This window comes from Cygnus atratus, chromosome 2 (assembly GCF_013377495.2).
Source record: "Cygnus atratus isolate AKBS03 ecotype Queensland, Australia chromosome 2, CAtr_DNAZoo_HiC_assembly, whole genome shotgun sequence".
In the NCBI taxonomy this organism is placed as follows: Eukaryota; Metazoa; Chordata; class Aves; order Anseriformes; family Anatidae; genus Cygnus; species Cygnus atratus.
This window is the reverse complement of record NC_066363.1, coordinates 53,733,250-53,750,995: the sequence shown is the minus strand read 5'-3', so window position 1 is coordinate 53,750,995 and position 17,746 is coordinate 53,733,250. Positions and strand designations below refer to the sequence as shown.

At 43.8% G+C, this 17,746-nt stretch overlaps 1 protein-coding gene across 22 annotated transcripts in view; it reads left to right on the top strand.

The window, feature by feature from the left end:
• Positions 1-17,746, top strand: part of ATXN1 (ataxin 1) — a 215,768-nt gene that overhangs the window by 70,444 nt on the left and 127,578 nt on the right. For 5 of the 22 annotated variants that reach the window (XR_007707794.1, XM_035549622.2, XM_035549616.2 and 2 more), the window contains exon 4: positions 4,246-4,385. The exons of 12 other annotated variants lie outside the window; for them this stretch is intronic. The gene's annotated coding sequence lies outside the window, so the exon portion shown is untranslated. Of the gene's footprint in view, positions 1-294; positions 462-4,245; positions 4,386-17,746 lie in introns of all 22 variants that reach the window. 5 more of the 22 variants (XM_050708626.1, XM_050708621.1, XM_035549619.2 and 2 more) reach the window with 1 other exon arrangement.

Here is a 17,746-nt window from a genome sequence, read left to right as displayed (position 1 = left end):
AATTTAGAGTAGGTATCCTAAACATTATTGCAAATTATAAAGGCTCTGCTTTACATTTATAAGCTCTTGAGAGTGCTGATGGAGTGAAAAGAAGTCAGAATTCAATAACAAAGGCCTGAATAATACCTAGTATTTTGCATCAAATACGTTTGTAAAATATTAGTGCTTTTGTTTTTCCTGATTGCTAATTCAAAAAATACTCACTTGCTATTCATTATGAATGGCCTAGTAGCACATGCTTTTATTTTCCATCTTTTCCAATAATCTACCTCAGATTTTCCATTCTATTTGCAGTTACCTTAAGCTGGCTGGAGACAGTGGGAATATACTATGTGAGTGGGAGAGAAGAACATCACTGTTAAAGAGATAGCAGTCCTTCTGAAACCATGAGTGAAAAAAACACAAAAGTTCTGAAATGGAGATCTTAACAGCACAAACAGATGTAATCCAAGAGATCTGAAGTAGGAATTGTATTAAATTTCACACACATGCACACACAAAGAATCTTTTTCATATTTCTAAGCTCAAATTTCTTCTGATTTTTTTAATTTTCCTTATGATTTACTTTTAATTCATTAACGTCTTTTCCCATTTTTTTTCCTACCTTCAGAAGTAACATGATTTATGAATATGCTAGAATGCAAAATTGAACACTAAAATTGTTAGGCCAGTGTTGTCATAATGCTTTTTAGGGCTATGTTTCTCTGTTTTCCAGCTATGATGAACAATTTGTCATGACACTTGAGTTAGTATCATGCGTTTTGTTTGGTGCTATTGTTCTAGCCGTGCTTGAAATATGTATTTTCTTTTGGATGCAATAGTATGATGACTGGGGATAAATGATATTTAATCTATTGAGTTATGTTATCTTCTGAGTGTTTGTGACATGTCACATCTGATGGCATATGCGACCTTCTTCTCCATCTCTGGTTGGCTGTGTAATCTGTGCTTAGTTGTCATTTTACACATTAACATCACAGGAACTGTAACTGATGACGAAAAGGAACATAAAATACAATGGGTGCCCAGGATGCATTTACTTTTTGTCTTTTATTGTTTGGTTTGGATGTGGTTTGGGCTGGATGGTGTGTTAATTTTTATTTATTTATTTATTTTAAGCTGTGTGTTTTTTCTTCTCCAGTGAACAATGGGAGTGTAGCAGTGCTGTCAACCAAGGCCTCTCCGTTCATCCACATAATAGCAATAAAAGCCTCTTATGTAGCGTTTTTCTAATACTTTGCAAATAGGAGCTTATCCTTAGCAGTGTCAAGCAACTCTTCTGCATGTGTGCTGACCCCAAACAATGTTTTGTTCGCAACAGGAGTCAGCCCTCTATGTGTGTGTTTGGTGCTGTTGGCAGCAGTTGTGAGGTGGAGTTGTGTTTTTGGAGGCACCTTCCTCTGCCTGCCGGATACAGGCATTGCCAAATCTTTACTGGTGAGAAAGAGTTATTCTGGCTATAGATGTGGCCGCTCACTGGTCTAGGTTTTAGCTCTGGTTCTAGGGAACAGTTACCTCTCTGGGCTTACTTCAAGGTGCCTTACTCTGGTGCCATCCCACAAAGTGAGCTTTGGAAATTGTCATCTGCACAGAGGGATGTAGAATAGCTGTCTCAATATGAAAAGTGCTCTATGAAATTGTTCCACTTACTGTTGCTACATGTAACACCTACAATGATTATAAATGAAGGATATTGGAGGGAAAAATCATATTACTTCAGTTAGTTTACTTTGTGCATATTTGACAGCACTCTGTGTAGTCAGTTACATAATTTCCTGGGATAGTCAGATTTCTCTTTATTTGTATGGCTCTTTCTCTCAGCAATAAGGGAAAGAAAATACATTAAGGATCAGAAAATGTGACTGTAAAGCCAGGAAAAATTGTCAGCAGCCTCTAGAAGAGATCTAAGTATGTGGAGCTGCTCTTGACTCATCTTCCAACTCAATTCCGGAATAACAGTGCCCTTTCGGGCTTTATTTCAAGATGGTATGGTTGTACTTAGGCAGGAATTACAAGGATCAATAACAAGCCCAACACATCTTTTCTTTTTGTGACAGGTTCACTCATTGCCATCAGAGAACATAGGTCAGCATAAATGCAAGAAGCAGTAATCAGCACGGATGGGTTTTTGTCTCCATTGTAGCATGCATTTCAGGTTTCACCGTTCGATGTGGTGGGTTTGCACCCATTGTCCATTGGGAAGGTTGAGATGTTTTCCCCATTCACCTTCCTCTCTTGCTTTTATACTTCCACACTGAGGTGGGGATGGGCTGTCTGGTGTCTGTCCAAGGACTGAGCAAGGCAGGGAGAGCACGCCTAGCCAAAAAGATGAGAGAATGGTTGTCTGAGATACCAGTGTTTTACGAGGTGCATTTTTGCTGCGTATCCTGCTTAGGAGCTAGCGAGGAGCAGGATTTTCCCTGCCCGAGTGTCAGGAGCTCTGGTGCGCTGGGGCTGAATGTGGGGTTTCTTTTCCTGGAGGGAATGTCCCCTGCTTTCCCTGCATTTCGACAGTGTCGGTAACCGGTGCGTGCGCTGTTGTGTTTTTGTCATCTGCCTTCCTTGGTTAACTGCGGCTCTGTGACTTTTTAACCCACTGTCCATAGGCCCTTGTTTTACAAGCTCATTAAGGTGGCCAGGATGGCAAAAGCAGCCGTCCTGCCCCCCTCCCGCCCCCTTGGGTGCTCGTTAGATCGCTTCCTTGTGCTGACATAAGCGTTGTGTAGTCGTGCTCCGAGCCAGGCCTGGGAAACGATCCAAGTTAAAAATAATCCCTCAAGAAAAAGAAAAAAAAAATCAGCAGGATCTGTTCCCGGATCCAGCTCATCGGTGTGTAGTGTCTGCCCGAGGAAGCCGGGCTCTCCTCAGAAAGCTGCTTATCCTTCCTTGTGTCTGTCAGCCCCGGCTGCACTGTTGGTAATTTCCAAAGCTGTGAGGCAGTTGGAGCCAAATTTACCTGAAAAGCACCATTTTTGAAGGTGTGAAGATCCCTTGAGTTTAGTGAATGGGTAGACCCCAGTCAACCCTCCCCAGTGACAGAAAGCTGTCAGCAGGGGCTCAGCCGCTGTCCTTGGGCCTCCTCATGAGGCACGGTCCTGGCGTCCCTGTCAGGGGTGAAGTGCATCCATTTTGGGGCGCCTGTTACACCACTGACAGGAGAGTGCGGTGCTCTCTGGGGATGACTGTTCATTTCCAGGGGCAGGAACAGTTCACCTCCTAGATCCTGACCATCCTGGGAGGCTACACCTCCAAGTGTGGGGTAGGTTTTTTGGTTTTATGTTTTTATCACATGCTTTATTGTTTCATGCCCTCTAGGCAATTGATATTTCCAGAAGCTGGGTGAGTTCTGAGGTGAGACTCCCTTCATTTTATGTCCGGGCAGCCCAGCTATTAAACCCTGAAGCCAAACAAGTCTTTCTAGCCCCACCTCTATATGCCCCAAATGTTAGGTAGCACCTTTGTGCCCTCTTGGCTTTGGGCTCCCACCCCACAGGGCCGTGCCCCTCTCTGGCCGCGGTGCCCACATTTCACCTGCACAGCCTTCCCCGCTGCTCGGGGAGCCCCGCTCCGCTCTGCTCCACCACAGAGGAGCTCATATGAGGACACACATTGTGGTTTCCTGCTGTTTTGCTTTGTAACCAGTCCACTGGTAAATATAGCTTGCGTGTGGTTATAAATTCATTCTCTCATTATGGGCGGTTGTTGTGCAATAATTATGTAGAAATTACGGCCGAGGATTGTTGTGGATGATTTTTGTTTGTTTTTGTTTGTTTTGTTTATATATTTGTTTATTTAGTGCTTGATGTGCCCTTCAGTGGACAAGTAGGCTTTGGTGTCTCTCCTAACTATGAGCAGGGCCGCAAGCAGGTGTCAGTCGGGATTCGGCGTGTGCACAGGCACCATCTCGCGGGCTGCTGACATCGTGTGACTCCCTTTATGAGGCTGCCTGGGCACTGCAAGGCAAACCTGGCCCTGCCTTACTCAGACACCTTCTTCTTCATCCTCTTCCTCCTGAGGCAGACATTGTGTGCCATCTTACAGGTTCTGTACAGGGTCTCTGGCTCAGGCTCTGGTTGGATGTGGAATGAAAATAGGGGTGTGTTTTTTCTTTTTTCTTTTTTCCTTTTCCTTTATTTAAAATTCCAGTCAAGCAGATCCAGAACAACACTGCTTGTCCCTGCTGTGTTCTCATTTTCCTCCCATCCCTCCTTTAATTTTAAATTATCCCCTGCGCTGTGTTTGCAGGCCATATGTGTCCTTTGAACTCTGAAGAAGCTGTGCCAAAAGGAAGCCTTCCTCTTCTCCCCTCCTCCCATCATGGAGCCACTGTTAGATAATTGCAATTAGTGTACAATGTGGAGCAAACCCAGGAGTGAAGTTCGTGGGTGAGTGTGTGCAAATTTCATGAGAACTTCAGGAATGCTTGCACTTGGTCTTTGCTCTTTAAACCTGCTGAAATCTTTCAAGAGCTAAGCGACCGCTGCTGCTCGGGGAGGTGTTTATAACTCGAATTCGCCTACCGCGCCCCTCGCAAGGCGCAGCAAAGGCTGGAGCCGCTGGCAGGAAGCCACAGCTCCGTCGGGGCCGCTGAGCGGAGGAAGGTGGAGCTGCCTTTCATTGTGTTACTGTGCTCGGCAGAAATCGGGCAGGAGAATAAGTGGCTTTACAAGCACACTGCAGTGCCATAGCCCTCCAGCTATGTTCCAGGGGAGAGGAAGGGAGGTTGCGTGCCGCAGACTTACGGGAGTGGGAAAGGTAACCTCGTGCTGCTACACGAAAGGCGGGGGATTACCTGGCTTCGTTTGCAAACTGGGGAGAAGAGGGGTGCCTTGCTCTGCCAGCCTACAGGTGGTTACCATCAGTGCCAACTCAGCGGGAGGGAACAGCTCCTAAACGGGGTTCACTTTTGTATTAGTCTTCAGTTTTCAAAGGGGATGTGCCCCTTGGAGAAGTGTGGCAGGAAGCAGATGCCTTTTGGGTCCCCTAGAGAAGTGTCTTGTACATTCCACCAGGTTTCTGACCTCATTTCTCAAAGGAGTTTTAAATGGGGAGAAACAAGAGTATTAATTAGTGCCTCATTAAGTACTTGTAGTCAAGTATGATAATTTTCTTGAAAGGATAATATATTAGATGAATAAAAATACTCTCCATTTAAAATTGAATACAAAGTCATTTTAAACCACAAAGATTATTGTACATCCCTGAAAAATTCATGTGATTAAAGCAAAATATATTTAATAAATTAAAAAGACCCTCTTAGGCTGTTTAACTTGTTGGTTTCTAATTAATTATTCCCATATCTAGTACTTCAGGACTTAAACCTTACCTGCAGGAACAGGAAATAATTGCCCAACCCCCGATCCCCCAGTTCATTTTTTGGCTTGTAATTACCTTTTTTTTTTCTTTTTTTTTTTTTTTTTGGTATTTTTTGTTGTCTTTCTCAAAGATTGGCCACAATGGAAGACGAGACTCTAGACAGGGTAGATCCCAAATAATACAAAGATTTCTTTGATGGTTTTGGTTAATGTGACCTACCTATGTGCCAATACCCAGATTAGGAGCTGAAAATGAATATTTTCAAGGATGGTTTTCCTTCTGTCACCTTTGTCTGTGTTGTGGTGTAGGATGTGTCTGCTAAGATCACATAGGCTTCTTTCTGTTACTTTATATGACTTCAAGTTAAATATGTTTTTTGTTTGTTTGTTTGTTTGCTTGTTTTCCCCACACATAGTTTGCCTCCAGGATTAGTTTTGGATTAGGTATTTCCTCTCCCCTAAATTCCTTCACATTGAACTGCTTAATTAAAATTGCTCTATGTCTTGTGGAAGGCAATGAAGTAAATGGTTGGAGCTAGAGACCATGGTCATGGATTCAGTTAATGTATGTATTTAGGGAGGACATACGCAGTGTTAAGAAAGCTTGATGGAAGATGGAGCAGGTACTGACTTTACAGCAGCCTATTTAAAAAACTTTATAGTGTCATTAGGAATGAAGGCACCTCCTCACCGATCTCAGCACAAACAGTGCATGTGCTTGGCACGTGCCCTTTTGCAACTGCAGGGCAGGTGTCTGCTGCCCAAGTTCCCCCAGACACTTGTTCCTTGCAGCTGGTCAGCAGTACAGATTTGGAGAACAGTAGCCATTGGTTCTCAGGATTTACCATTTGGTTATGGTTTAGGTACCCGGGATCCATATGACCTTTTGAAAACGTTAAAAATTGTCCAACAGACTGAAAAATATTTTCTGGTTCTTCAGGTACTCTATCAGGCTCTCCCAGGTGCTTTCTAAACTCTCAGGCTGTTCGCTCACGATGACTGCCAGCTTTACTTCATCAAGATGTGTCTAAGTATTCTCTGTGGTTAAGTGGAGAGCCTTCGCTCCTGATTATCCACTCTGGTAGTTTCCTTTCAGCTTTGCTCTTCTGTGCTTTGCAGCTTGGCCAGGCTTAGGCAATTGAGATGATAGCTGCTGCCTTCTAATCCTAGCAGCCTTGATTTCTGTTGTGTCTCAAAATGCTTTTCTCTACAGAGCCATAACAGACATTGTGCCCTGATCAGGTGCCTTGTTTGGGCACTTTATGTGTGAGATTTCACTTGTCTTTGGGACACTTGCAGAGGCTGCAACAGATGGATAATTGCCTACTGAAGCCTTTGAGGCATCTGTCCTTTTGTTGGGAAGGTGCTGGTAGCCAGGACTTTCTTGGTTCTGTATGAAAATAGCTACTGGTAGATAGCTCCAGAGTTCAAGGAACTTGTTGTCTGTGTTGAGCAGTGCTCTTGTACATTTACGTGAGCTCTGTTGTTACTATACAAAGTGCTTCCCAAGATGAATGGTCTGTGCTGCCATAATGTTCCAGTGTATGATTAATAGTCTTTTCTGGTCTTAAATGAGACCAAACCTATCCGTTGACTTACCTTGAAAATCCTCTTAGGGCAAATGATCTTATTTTCAAAACCGCCTCCTAAGGTTACAACTCTAATGCAAGCACCCAACTGGCTGCAGTTGTGCCTACGCCCCAGCTGCTGTCGTGACACCCCCAGATGTAGCCAGGTGAGCATGCATGTGCAAAATGCGATTTGCACAATTCCCAGTATACCAGTGAGCTTCCCTTGCTCTTTGTGTATACTTTCTCCAACTCTAGCAGAGAACACAATCAGGTATTGTTGTTTTTATTTTAAGTGGGACATTGCAACTATAAATCCATAAAAATAGCAAGGGCATATCAAAAAGAAGATTTGACCGATGGCAGTGGTAACTTAATGTATCCCTGAAATGCTGGCTGACATCGTCCCTTAGTACAAATACTTAATTTGCAAGGAGCTCTGTTTAAGCTGGCAAATTATTGTAGCAACGTGTGAGACTAAGCGTGCGGGAGAATAAAGAGTAGTGCAGCATTTATGATGATAAAATAATTTCAGGTCATGTCTTTTTTTTCTTTGTGTAGTTTTTCTTTTATTGCTGGCACTAAAATGGCTCTTGCAGTGCAAGTGAGAAAACCAGACTGAACCTCCTGTTTTTTTGTTGGGCTCCCAGCTGGAAACCCCTCCCTCGATTTTCCATTGATAAAGTGTCACAAAGGGAATCTGGAGCAGAGGAATAGGAGGAAGTAGAACAATATGAAGTCTTGGACTTAAATCACAAAACGCGTTAACTGATGTAGATGCAGCGTTGAATGAGCTGCTGCTCCTTTCATGACCAGGTTCATTTAGCTGTGGTCTTAGCATTCGTGGCTGTCCCGAAGTCATGTAACAAATCAGCTATTTAGTGCCTTTTTACTGCAGAGGCTCTTTAAAGGAATATCGCAAAACATTTTCTTCTCTCCCCTTCTGTAGACTGTTTTATCTGACCTTCAGGAATTCAGAGTCACAAGGGGGGCCAAAAAACCTTGCATACAAGAATGCTTTTATTGTGAATATATAAAATGTGGCTTTCACTAATATAATAAAGGTGTGACATTTATAGAGCTCTACCAACGAACGCAGCAGTAGGAAGGGCCCCCGTCTCACACTGTTCAAGTTAAGGGCAGTTGATTTCGATGAGAGGAGAGAGAAACAGGCTGTTCAATTAGCAGGTTATGGCATGCACTCATTCCCATGATGCTTGAAAAACTCGCAGGAATATTTTGCAAGTACTGAGAAGTGACTTCTTGTTAAGGACTTAAGTTACTGAGGGTACCTATCTCTTCCTCAGAGTGTTTGGAGGGGGAAGTTTACTTGTGCTTAATTCCCATTACATGCTCAGTGTATGTTTTTTCTGAGACTTTCTTAGCATTGCATCACTAAACCAGCAGCTTCCCTACCACTGCTGTGTTTGACATCCACATTGTGGTGGAAGAGCCACGCACAAGACCACACACAATTACTTGAAACGTGGGATGATAATATAGCAGGAATCTGTTGGATAAAGAGCAAGCTAAGTTCGCCTATTGGTGTCTTATGGTGAGGGTGTATGGAAAATCTGCAAAGTAGTAAATGATCAAGAAGAAAGACTGGAAGGAGTGTTCAGATCTTTGATCTCTTCATCTGATCCTATAAATCAGAGCTATTGTACTTCTTGCTGACTTTCTCATTAAATTTTTATTGGGCCAGCCTTCCTTTAAGGAAGAAAAGGAAGTGCAAGAGGCAAAATACTTTTAGTTGAAGAAGAAAAACAACTACTAAAAATAAATCACAACGTGCTCCCTAAATAACACTATGCAGTGAAACAGACCAAGACATAGGAGGAGTAACTGGCAGCACGAAACGATAGAATTTGTCTAGCATTTTGACTCCACAGGAGTTTTTTCTCTTGTCAGTATAGGGAAATAAATGTTGGTAAAGCACCTACATTTCTTGGGTTTCTTATTGCCACTGCGTGGCCCAACATGTCATTTCCATGCAGAGAAGAGGACTCTTCATGCTTTTGCCTTACTTGTCATAATGACATGAGAGGCAAGATGTGTCCTTGCCCAAGATACGTACTCTGAGTATGAGTAAACACGACAACACAGGCCATTTATTTTGATAGCTGTTTTGGATGACGTATAGTAACTGCCTGCAAATACCATGTACAGCAGGGGAAAATGGTATAAAGCAATTCTTAGTAGGTTGAATGAGATAGTGGTAGGTGAATGATTAAAAATAAGGCTGCTATGCATTATCCTTGAAAGCCTCAGATTAGGGAAAGGTGTGTTATATGCGGTAGTGGGCAGAGCATCCACTCAGAGTGTTTTGCTCTAAGAAAGGGCTGCCAGACACTGAAGGAAACGGAGACAGTATTGTTTTTTAATGCTCTTGATGTTAAAGAAGGATAAGGTAGCAGAGAAAAGAGATAACACTTTGAAGGTGTTTTTTTTTTTTTTCTGTTACATAAAAGAAATCAGACATTTATCAGAAATTATGGCAATTTAGTTGAGCTGTGATGCTTTGGACAATTGTAACGCTAATAGGATGGAAGCAGTCTAAGCAGGAGCTACAATTATAGCTGCAGTTACTAAGAGAAATCCATGCTCTGTTATTTGAGTGCAGCATTAACCATCTGCATGAAAGGCAGCACTATCTTAAAGAGGCAGGGGAGGAAGGTTGTCCCCTCTGCTTGTTTGATTGTCCACCTGCGTTGATTTTTTTTGAGAAAGCTTGTTTGTGTGATTCTCCTGAGAGGTCAAATCCAGTCTTCCACAAACCAGGTGATTCTTACATTGGTAACAGGAGTTTCAAAAAAAGAGCAAGTGCCCATTGAGAGACATACCTTTTTTTTTTTTTTTTTTTTTTTTTTTTTTAACGTATCTGTATGAGTGCAAAACGGAACTGTTGAGTTGGTGTTCTTCGTAGCCTGCTAAAATTTACAGGTCATGCATAAATCATTCAAAGGGTAATTTCCCTTACATTTGTCATCAGGTTTCTTAGTATTGTGAGCCATTATTTGCTTCCTTTCAGTGATGTGTCAACAAACAGTACTTTTCTTTGTAGATACAATTGGGTTTTATTCATTAAAGAGATTATAACATGCAAACAGAACCCTTTAAAATACAGGCATTTAAACTGTTTGTAAGGAATGTGCTTATACTTTAGATAGAGATCACTATAATATTTTTTTTTTTTGTCAAATTTTGACTTGTTTCAGTCAAACTAGGGCTGAAGTTGTGTGAATCTTGACTTTCCACTCACTTCATGAATTCTGGCAGTTTATCATGCATGGCAGGCACCTCAGTCATTGCAGTTTCCAAATGTAAACAGGTGGTGTGCTCAGGGACGGCAGGGCATAAAAAGCTATTATTAAGACTGGTTTTGCATACTGTATCTTCTAAATGAAAGGGGCAGGTGTATGGCTGGTGTAAATTGACATCCTCCCATCACGCAAAGTTACGCCAGTAAAGATGGAATGAGAATCTGCCCTCACGGCGTGTATTTTTTAAGAAAATGACGGAAGCTGCTTGCGTAGCTGTGTCTTTATGTGCGTTTCTTTTATTCTCTTAGGCTCTCTCTGTAGCTCAGTGTTCTTTACTCATCCTTTTTTTTTTTTTTTCCCTAGGTAGCCCCACTTTCCCAGTATGTCTGACCTTCTCTCCTGTCTCAGGACATAGTTACATTTTTTCCAATTACTTATTTTCAATTTGAAAGTAACTTCTCCCACTGCTATGCTTCCAGTTAGAGCAGCAGGACAGGATGTCTTTACTTTTCTCCCTTCCTGCCCTTCCATACCCATCCTTCTGGATTCACACATCCTGGGAAGCTGCTTGAGCTCCAGCTCAAGTTATGACCTCATTCACATGATGCAAAAAGCCCAGCAAAGTCCTATGGCCTTGTGAGTTGAAAAGCGTTACATTTTTATAGTGCAGAGTGTGGGGGAAAAGTTCAGCGCAGGTTGTGCTAGGGTTTGCTGTATTTCGTGTGTTCTCCGTGCGACTAGCTAGATGCTTTGCAAATCCTGCTGTGCAAACTTGCAGAGTATTTCTCTCTGTACTTCCCAGCGGGTAACATTGCACCAAGCTGGATGAGCCATTCCCATTCAAAATGTCGAATTTGTGTTGCTTAATTTCCAGTGAGGATGTAATGTGATAGTAAAATTGTTCTGTAAAGGGTCATACACTGTTTTACTGTCAGTTTCTGAGGCTCAGACAGAAGGAAATGATCGAAACCACTCGATGCTCATTATTTATTAATTGAGTTCTGGCAGAGCTTTTCCACATTCTGGCTTTTTGTTTGTTTGTTTCTTTGTTTACAAACAAAAAAAGAAAAGCACAGTTCACAAAAAATGAAAAGGGAAATTTGTTAACAAAGATTTCTGACAATTAAGAAATGGCATTTTGTGGGGTGCCTTGAAGAGGTGCCCTGCAGTACAGGGAGGGCAGTTTGGCATTCCGGTGTCACTCTCTCTGCGTGTTGACCCTGAAAAGGGAGAAAGAATACTTCAGAGAACAGCAGACCATGAATCTTAGATACAGTCATGCTGTGTTACCAGAAAATATTTGTCCTGCTAAGTTCTGTGCTTGGGATATTTTAACTGCCTGTGCTTTGCAGCTAGTGTGGATTTACTTTCTTCGAACAAAATCAAACAGAAAGTGCAAACCTTTCTCTGTGTTTCTGTGTCTCTTCCTTGTTCCTGTTCGTATTCAGGTAAGGAACGATATATTGAGATAACTGCATCTTTATTTGCTAACTATGGCTTCTTGATTTAAAAAGTCCCAAAGCTGTTCAGAACTCAGTCTTTTGTTCTGCAGCAAATCCCGTGAGGACAGACCCTTTCATAGATGCCATGGCCCGTATGGAGCTGTGCTGAGGCCTGAGGCATGAAGTTTACACTGGTGAAAAGTCTGAAGGCCAGATGATGATTTTTTTTTTGTTTTCCCAGGGATTTTAAATTGACCATATGTAGGTGATTTTTTCAGAGGAATAGCTAAAAACACATCTCTGATCAGCATAACCTTTTTGCCAAATTTTCAAGCTTGCTCCAGAGCCTGAAGCCATTTTTATATCTCAATAAATCAGTAAGAACAACAGCAGCAGAAGTAAATTTAATACAGTCGAAGCTACTGATATATGTCTACTGTCTTTCTGCAGAAGATCTCAACCTTCTTTTGCTGAAACTTTCCCCCAAAAAAATCAGTCTGAGGCAGACGCTTGAATGGAAGATTCTAACTGAAATACTTGTAAAAGAGTTATAATCACCTAAAACCAAGGCTTTGGAAGCAGGTAGTTGGACAGTCTTAAGTGTCTTTAGTGTATGGTTGCTAAGGGGATCGCCTTCTTCGAGCTGCTGGTCAAAGGTGTTGTCTTCACGTGGAAGCAGCTGCAGGGCTGTACCTCCCCGAGATACCCATTTCTCTGCCTTTCACTTCTCGTCTCATGATACTCTGTTGAGTGGTAGAAAAAAATGGTCCAGGAGATGCCTCTTTTCAGGTCACTTAGATCTTCCTGTTTCAGCTCTTCTTTCCTTGTCTGCTTCTTTTACTTCACAAATGTTTCTCTCCTCCCTTTAAATAAGAGATGGAACTTAAAAAAGCAAAATACACCGTGAGGACTGTCGGACTTCTTCATGTTCTGGCCTTGTCCTCGTCAGTTGTGTCCCAAGGGTTCTTCAGCGTTGCCCCTCCCAGAAAATACGAAGCTGCTGACAGTTGCTGAAGCTCCTGCTTTGCTCTGCTTTTACCCTGTCAGTGGCCAGAATTGCTTTTTGGACAATGGTGGAGGTGGCAGTACCCAGCGGGGGATGTTTGCAGTTCCTCTTCCCCAGCTAAATGTCTGCAGTGGTTTATCTTAGACAATGCCGAAACCAGGGAGCCTTCAGCTTTCCAGGTTGTGAGTCGAGGTGCTGGCCCTGCTCGGTTCCACACACAACCGTGATTCTGGACAAAACCCTAAAGTTTGGTGTCTGTGGGGGGGGAGCTCCAGCAGGGGGATGGGGAAGGAGCTGGTATGTCCCAGCCGGGCCTCTCGGACCTGGAAGGTGCCGCAGGGTGCACCCGTGTCCGCACACTGCCTTGTTGATTTTGGCAGTGGAACCAGTCAGGGCAGAGAAAATGTTTGCTCGTCAGGGTCCCCTGAGGAGAAGGAGCAGGGCTTCAGTTTCGGGCTCTGATTTACAGCACAGCTAGGAAGTCGGTGAGGACAGGGCCATCAAAAGCACTTGCAGACACGCAAGTGTCCCTGGCTTTGAGCTGGCTCCCTTAAATGCTACTGAAAATCCCCCTCGCAGCTCCGCTGTGCTCAGTCTTCTCCGGTTGAAGCTGGGAGTAGTATTTGCATACCTCCTTGGTTGTTCACTCTAAATTAATATTTGTAGAGCACACTGTGTTCCCCTTGTTGAAAGGACTGCATGAATGCTGCTGTTTCTAGGCAGTTACATCCTATTCTTAATGTTGTAAAATGTACTTAACCAGGACAGACAAGACTCATTGCGTTTGTTTAGAAAAACCCTGCCAGTCCCTCGGTATATAGGCGAATGCATTTTTCACATAGGTGTAGTATTTATAGTAAAGAGGAAACTCTTATCTGTTGGAAGAGTTCTGTCTCAAAGGTTGCTTTTTGTGTTCAAGCGTCATTTGTTATTCTGCCTGCCACTGCACAGTGCACTCGGAGGGGGGAATATATGGAGCTTTTTCAGGCTTTTTCCTCGCTTATAGAAGCCTTCTAATGCATGCATAAATCCTCTCACAATGCTTTTGCTTAAGCTGAGAACATAAATACAGTAGATAATTGTCTGGCAAAGCTGATTGGTATTCCCTAAATCTTGATCTTCTCCCTTGCTTATTCACACATCATCTGCACGGAAGATATTTCTGCCGTCTTCTGAACTCTTGTTTCACACAGTCCAGTGAGACGTTAAAAAATAATAATTATAAATCTTGGCAAAACCAAATTAGAGCATTAAATGAAATCTGAAGAAAGAAAAAAATTAGATCTGAAAAAATAATTAATTCAAGCTATTAAACACTCTTCTGCTCAGAGATTGTCAAAATTCTCCCGAAGTGCGTGAAGGAGGGAGATTTCTTCCAAGGGTTCTGCTCGCAGAGCATCTGCTGGAGATTACAGCATCGTGAAAAATAGAAGCAGCGACGGCGTCAGCGCCGATGCACAGCTAACATCGGGGCCCGCGAGAGCACAGCGGCACGCTCCCTTGCAGGAAAACCTGGGCTTGCAGCTCTTCGTGGCCTGGATTCTGCCTGTTGTGTCACGCTGCCGTAAATCCGTAGCAGTTCCACTGGAGCGGAGGGAATTACTCCAGATTTATGCCAGTTTCAATGAAAAGAGGCTTTCTGCTGAATGGATCTGGGCAGCCACTCGCCAGGTGGAAGGGAAAGAAGTGACTCAGCGTTCGGCAGTTGTTGCTGATCGCTGGCTTTTGCCAAGTGCGGAGTCACAGGTTTTTATTTCTTTTTCTCCTCCCCCCCTCCCGCCCTGTCTCTTTCTTTTCATCCTGGGTGAGCGGCTGCTTTGTGCACCCTGCAGAAAGGAGGAACGCATTCCCGATGGGGGAAGGAATGCCTTGTGGACCTGCCTGGGTGCTAGTTCTGAGCAAGGAGCTTGAGGGGGGAGCCGGACCACCCTTGTCAGCCCTTGTTCTCAGTGAGCGTGGTATTGAGTGCTCCTCCTTACCCCGAGGAGATAACATTTCTGTGTAACTGGTCTCACTCACACGACCGATGTTGGCAGTGGTTCCTCCCCGGAACATCAGCAAGGGAGCGAAGTGGCAGTGCAGCAGAGCGAGGTGCAGCTCGGTGATGCCCAAGCTGCATCCCCCTGCTGCCCTGCTCTGCATCCTCACCTCCACCCTCCTGCTGGCCAGGTCCTGCTGTTGTCCTGCATTCTCCCGAATCCCTCGGGTGGCTGCGGGCCAGCATGTAGCTGGAAGGAGGGCTTCCCCTGGGGCAGACAGCGCTCCCCAGCATTTGGGATGCACTGCCTGTAGCGGGTGCTGGCCCTTACCTCCTGCTGACAGCCTTCTGCTGGTGTCTGTGATGCAGGGAGGGACAGGAGGTGAGGAAGGGTAGCCCGAGATGAAGCATTACCTGTGAAATTTGAGGTCTTGCCTTGCGGGATGTACTGGGGAGGACCGGCCAGCGCGTGTGGCTATAATAGCGTGCTCGCCTGTCCCCGCTGGTTAGCAAACGTCGTAGGGTGAATGCATTCAGCCAGACGAGATCTGAAGGCTGCGTGCCAGGGCACTCCAGCGAATGTGTGTAGCTGCACCTGACAACGAGACAAAGGAAAGGGGAGGGAAAAAACGTAGCTGGGTTCTAGGACAGTGTGCCCTTTGAGTAAATATTTTGGAATACCTGACAAGGGGACTCCAAGTTTAGAAATGGTGCTAAATTATTGGAAGGAAAAATGGGATTTTAAAACTCTAAATGTGGAAGACAATAGCTTACTGGAGATTTTTGAAAAACATGGGCTGATGAACTGAAGCTCCCTGAATGTTTCAGCCCATCTGTCTTGTTAGTTTCTGTGTCTTAATCACGGATTTCATGAAGTGTCTAATTTTCTTTTTTTAGCTTTCTGTCTTCCTCTTGTACAAAAGTTAAGGCAGGGAAATCATCTGAGCTGGATTTACTTTTGCATCAGAGGGAAAAGCAGTCTATAAAAAGAAGTGAGTGGTGTGTGTGCGTGTGTGCTGGGAAAGCAAGTTTGCCTGCTTTGGGTTTTCGGGGCAAAATTTTCCCACCCTGACTTCTGCTGCTGTGGTGGTTATTGGGACGGCTTGGCAGTGTAGGTATAGACGCATACCCGGTAGCTGACGGTGTTTTTAATTGCCTGGCTCTGGTCTAAACAGCATGGACTGAAATGCCGGCTCCGCTGAAGTCAACAGCAAGATTCCCTTGCTGTCCCTCCCACCGCTGCGCCTGTTCCCGGCAGCTGTCAGGATGTACTGACAACTCCCTGCTCCCTCTTCTTGCACTTTGCGAAGCCTGCAACAGCTCTTCTGAACCAGAGAATGGCTTCCCATTTGTGGCCGGGCTGGTGGTAGGGAAAGCACGAGCAAACCAACAGAAGCATTCCCCCAAAGTCAGACCATTTTAATGGCTCCTCGGGAGGGTGGTGTGTCTCCAGGCTGGTCCTGTGCGGATCCATCACCATTCGTGGAGCCCAGTCAGTTTTTAGCAACAGTGGAAATTTTTGCCAAAAAAAACCCAACCCAGCACAGATAAGGCCATGCATATTTGCAGTGTGTACTATGCAGGAGACACTGATTGACATTAATTAGGAGTGGGTGGTGTGAAAGTGTAAAAATAAAATTCCTTTCTGCCGGGTTTACTATTAGCAGTGAAGTACATGATGTAACACACAGCGCGTGTGAGCGCGTGTGCGAGTGTGCGTGTCGAGGAGGGTGTCTATTCAGCATTCAGAACAATAGTGGGAGTGAAGCATTACAGGCTTGAATGTCAATAAAAGTCTGGAATTGCAGCCTTTTCCTTGTGAGCTCTGCACTAAAATGTGCTTCAGAATTATTTCTTTTCAGTTTTGAGTTCAAAATGTCGTGATAAAAAACATGTTGTGCTGCAGAATGCAACTTGTGTCAGCTTCTCTGCCTCAGCCTTGTGCTATTGGACAGACTATTTGGAGAAGTGATCAGGAGAGACAATTCTTTCGGTAAGTTTTAGCAGCAGCAACATTTGGAAATGAAATAGATCGCTGTTTAGCAAGTTGGTATTGCTCTGATTGACAGTATTTCGTAATTCCTTCTCTGTATGTGTTCTGAGAATAAGAAGCAGTAAGTAAATTCCACCATGTTAGTGATTTGTGAAGTGTGTTATCAGATGTGGCTGGCCTTCTCTTATGAAATAAAGGGACAATCACCTGTGTCACTTAAACAAAACAACAACAAAAAACAAACACCACCATATTCTTTGGATTTCAACTGCATTATGGTATCAGAGCTCCAGGACTATTGTCTATGAAATTTCATCAGAATCTGCTTTACGTGGGTGATACTGCCAGTGGATTATCTATGGAGCTTTTAACAGCTGTCTGTCTCTGTCTGCTCTACCTGGCTGGTTATATTTATCCTTTATACAAGGAAGTCCAAAACATGGCCACATTCTCAGCTAGTACTGACCAGCCTAATTTCCCTGGTCATTAACCTGAGTTACACCCGTGAGATGCATTCCCCAGTGTTCAAAGCCTTTCAGTCCAAACTGCAAGTTTGCGTTTGGCCTTCATCGATCATAACTAAAGGACAAATCTCCTCTTTCTTAAAATTCTGTAACGTCTCTGGAATTATGTATATTAACCTAATTTATGCTTATTTAGGTGAAATCTGAACCTGACCTCCTGCATTGGAACCCCTATTGGAATCATTGCCCAGTGATTTAATGGAAATGAGTAGTTAGTCTCTAATCATTTCCTAGCAGAAAAAATTCCCTTGAATAAGTGAGTATTTGCCAGGGGGAGAGGGTGAGAGTGGCAACTGGGCTTTCTTCTCCGACCCTGTAAGGGGCTGGTTGCACATATTCCAGGCACCCCGAGCTGCAGGTGCTTGTGCTGTGCCTGGGATCAAGATACAAAGCTGTTACTTAGGACTTCTGGTTAAGTGTCCTTTTTTAGTACAGCATTACTTGAAGTGGATTGAGTGTATTGGATATTTGATCTGCTAGTTAAGGGCTTCTCCTCCTCCTAGAAGGAAAGCACCGAAGCTGATGCTCTGGCTTGCACCAGGTCTGACTAGCAATGGTAGTGGTGCTTTAGCATAACAGTAAGTCAAAACCGGTTCCAAAAAAAGGTGTTTTACTGATGCTCATCCTTCCTCTGGCAGGCTCATATTTTTGGGTGCT